The sequence below is a fragment of the Lasioglossum baleicum genome, chromosome 3 (assembly GCF_051020765.1).
Source record: "Lasioglossum baleicum chromosome 3, iyLasBale1, whole genome shotgun sequence".
In the NCBI taxonomy this organism is placed as follows: domain Eukaryota; kingdom Metazoa; phylum Arthropoda; class Insecta; order Hymenoptera; family Halictidae; genus Lasioglossum; species Lasioglossum baleicum.
The window spans coordinates 13,690,751-13,695,387 of NC_134931.1; positions in this window are offsets into that span (position 1 = coordinate 13,690,751).

The following is a 4,637-nucleotide window of genomic DNA, read 5'->3' on the forward strand; positions in this document are numbered from 1 at the left end:
TTATAGTCACAGCGTGGCGGAGAAGGGGAGGAAAAAATAATTACGATGACGAAGGTGCGTCGGACAGGATATAAATAATACAGACCGACTTTTATACGTTTCCGTGGAACGAGCCCACCACCATTTATAACATTGATACTCATCGGCTGAAATTACCATTCCCGCTCAGGTGTTTAAACGTTCCTAGGAGTATCGTCGGAATAACGTGAAATGAATTAGGACCGACCACGATATTTCCAGAGAAACAATCTACTTACTTTCGACGAGACACATTACCGCTTGAATATCTCGAAAATCAATGGCAGAAAGTTACTCAGAATGGAGACCTTGAAAACCTATTTCAAGGTCAAATCGGTGAGAACCCCCTACTCGGAATAATTACCAAATATTTTTTCGGATTGTGTGTGTGCCACTTTGATCACACGTGTGCGATATCACGTGAAATAACACATTTTTCCGGATGAAAAAATTTCAGACCAACAAACCTGATTAAAAGAATTACAATTTATTGCGAGGTACTAACGATGAAGCTACAGTCGGCGCACAAAGTATTTGTACACCTTTTAAAAACGAATAACTTTTTTTTGAGAATTCACGAAGGGAAAAGTATAGGTTGCGATTTTTTAATTTTTTATCTGTGTCTGTAATGAAAATTTAGAACGCGCCTTTGGTAGATCTAAGTAAGTTATATACATGTACAAAGGTTCATCGAAATCGACCGAGGTTGTTATGAAATATGATTGATTGAAAATTTAAAAAATTGAAAGAATCTACGATCCAAATGAATCGCAGACCCTAAATTCAAAGATTTTTACAATCTTACAATACCCATAGCTTTTTTATGCGTCAAATACATGTTTTAAAATGGTGACCTTTACTTTTTCCTTCGCAATTGCGATCAATAACAATTTAATTAATTAATTTTTCCATTTATTCCGACACTAATTTTATAACAGAAGAAATTTTGAACAAATTGCTTCAAATTTTGGGGAAAAATATTATTAATCATTTAACTGGATTCGGTATTTTGTGGAGAACCAGGAAAAAAATTATTTTCTTCTTTTTAGTGCATTTTAATATAAGTTAAGCGTGGTTTTTAGAAAGTTTTTTTTATAAATTTTATTTTCCACTTTTATTGTCATCGGAAGCAAGTGTGTATACAAAATTTCAGCAAGATTGAACTATGGGAAGAGGTTTAAAATTCGATTACAAGATTTGACGCATACAACAACAACAACAACAACAACAACACGGCAAGTGAATATAAGCGTATTAAAAAATTATTTATTCATTAACTAGTAAACTAATCCTTCTAACTTCTCAAAAAAACTCAAGCTGTGGGTCGAATTTTGAAAAAGTTATTCGTTTCTAAAAGGTGTACGAATACTTTGGACACCCCTTGTATGTGTATACTGTAACGCACGGTTCTCCCTCTACGCATCGAGTCTCTCCCCTATCGAATGTCCTACAAAAAATGATGATATCGATGGTGTCAAATTACAAGGTACACGGATTGATTGGAAATAAATAGAATATATAGTAACGACTTATTCAAAACAAGTGGAACGTTGATGCAGGATCCAATAACTGGCGGCGTGTGGAACTCTATTGAGTTCTCTCGTACATATGTACATACTCACATATGATTCAATCATTCTTGCCGCAAGTGGGTGGATGGTATATGAATAGATGGTTAGATTAGAGTACCGCTCTTCTAAGTCAGCTACTTCGTTAGTTTCGTGTAAAATGTGGAAAAGCATTATATCGGGCAAATTGTATGTACAGGCAAAAATGACTAAACACAAGGATTTTTTAAAGATCAATCACAAAGAATTTCTCTTTTCAAAGGGAGCACAGCGTAAAATAATTTTACACGCTTTAATATATTTTTTAGCTTAATTATAGTATTTACAACATCTGTATCATTTCATTATTCATTTCGTATTTAAAATTACCGAGAAAGACCTGTGAACGTGTTCAAGTTAATAGATTGTTAACACGTTACTGGTCACGTCAGCATCTATAAAAATCTCATACTAGTTAAAGCAATTTCTTTAATAAAACTTCAGTCGAGGTGGAAATAGTTAGGAAAGGGTAATTTTTCGAGAGAGATAGGGTAAAGTGCCGAAATATGGTATAGTCGCCTATTATGGCACTACCTTATATCTTGTAAAGGAGAAGTCGCGCTCTAGTGAGAAAATCCTCAAACAATAGTTTACCATGTTTACTCAACAGTGTCCAGTGCAATCGCACCATTCTATAGATTTTAGTATCGATCCCCCGCCAATTATATGTCTCCACATGTTGAATATTTTTGTGGTTAGATTTTCGATTGTATCTTTTTCGAGGAAGGTAAGCGATTTTGAAATGTTTGAACATATCTGTTGTTTCAGTTTATTTATATTAATGTTTGCCAACTTTTGGTTTGGGCTGAAATTCATTTTCTCTTTGTCAGTAGCTAGTATTATCAGTCCACGTGGAGTTCCCAATATGGCATAAAAAGGGTTCCTTAATATGGGTATACCTATTGACATTATTGGTGTAGGTGCCGAATATGGCACTAGGTGTCATATTAGGGACTCAAGGTGTACCATATTAGGAACCCCTTTCGCTGGAATCTGCAAATGGCACACCACATAAAAAATATTTTTCCCAAGCTGTATTAATTTTTGAACAAACTTGACCCCTGAATCTTATAGGGAGGAAATGCATCTACAACTGGTAACTTCTTGGTCGAAAAAGAGCATTCTAAAATAATCAGAAAATGACATCAGCAAAAAGTGGTTCTTATTTGGACACTTTACCCAATGTCGAACATTTCTTCATACAGTTTAGAAGTTAGGTATTGTAGGATTTGTCTGTGCCCAATTGACTGTATCTACTGGCACGTGTTAAAATTTTTAAGTGAAATTTTCTCGAAACTCGTATGAGCTTTCAGACTAATTTTTCGTTTGATTTTTGAATCTACGCAGAATGGTGCCCCATGGAGGCTTTTACCCTTCCTACGCACAAGCGTGCGAGTACACACGCGCCGCCCAGTGTCGATTACAGCATGGCAGGGTCAAAATCAATTGGTGCTTCAAGGCTACTGAATAATTACTCCTACCACTATGCTCACTGTTAATTGTTTCTTTATGGGCTTAGGAATTTACCTTTCTGGAAAATCGATAGTTAAACCTCCAGCAAAATCTTAATCTAAACCTTTCAATTTGAATTGCATTATGAACAAAAATAATACAACCACTTTTCTTACGAAGGATGTAATCAGTTTCCTCACTATGAAGTTAAGTGACAGCTACTGTTTCACAGCTCATTAAAGAGTTAACGCGGCTTAATGTTGTGCCACGGCACATACGTTGAAAATAGTTGTTACAGACAACGAGACAGAACAAGAAGTCAAGTGGCGAAGGCCGTACTACATAATGGGGTGTATCACCATAACTCGATGTAATTTATGTTTTTTCGTCACCTCTTCATAATTCCATATAAATTGATAAGAGCGAGCGGTAGTTACGCTTCTTGGGAACGCAATTAAGAATGTCAACGAGTATCATTAACGATGTCCTATTTTCTTAACCTTTTTCCGTAACATTTTCTTTACAGTTACAGTGATTAAAAAACGTCTTTATCCTCAAAAATGTAGAAGAGAAAAGAAAATTTATATTTTTTGTATGGCTGGCTGATTTTATTTCATCTAATAAGGAATGTGTAACATTCATATTCGTTAAACTTTGTTCAAATCTTCGTCACGAGTCCGACTCGTTGAAATACGGCAAGGGGTGAATAAAGAGTGTTGTTTTTCCAATTCACCACCTTCCCTGAAGAATTAGCGCCCGGCAAATTCAGGTTTCACTTTGGCGAGAGTCAAACATAGCATGAAAACGTCGACTACATGGAAACTGGCACCGGAGTGGTGTCACAGTCACGAATAACCGTATTAGCTAGATTTTCCTACAGTCACAAGTGTTCTAGAAGTATGTTACCATGAAATCAAGTTTCGATCATGTGGAATCCATTGTGAAACCTATTTTTCTAGAGAACCACCGGTGACCCGGTACCCTTAATAGCACCTCACCCTGTTTGCGAGTGATAAGAGCATCGCTGGTCGTCGGTGGAGCTAATCGGTTTCGATCGTTCGGCAAATGTACGCATCTGTGTCAACACGCAAGAACCAAAACGAGAAAACGAGCGTTCCCCGCGTTTGGTCCGAGACGACAGACGTTGTTGTCTCGTACCCCACTTTCGGTAGCTGGTCGGATCTTCGACGGATTCTCCGCGTGTTGGATCGCACAATGGTTACACACGTTGCTCATAGAAGCCCTCTGGTACACGATTGTGTGTAGACACAGGTACGCACGGGGACCGTCCGCGCTTGTTAAACGATGACTCGCAGGCGAGTTGGTAAATGGGGGGAGAGATTCGAATAAGGAGAGGGGAGAAGGGAGAGTGAGCTAGTGTCAGCGAAGGAGAAGTTAAGGCAGCGTGGAGACCGAGAGGGGAGCAAAATAACCAAAGTACGGAGAAAGATAGACAGAGAGAATGAGGATGGGGAGAGGGGGATATAATCGGTGAGACCAAGTCAAAGGAGGGAGGGAGCCGAGAGCGAGGCCGGGGACAAAAAGAGAAAGAGAGAGAGA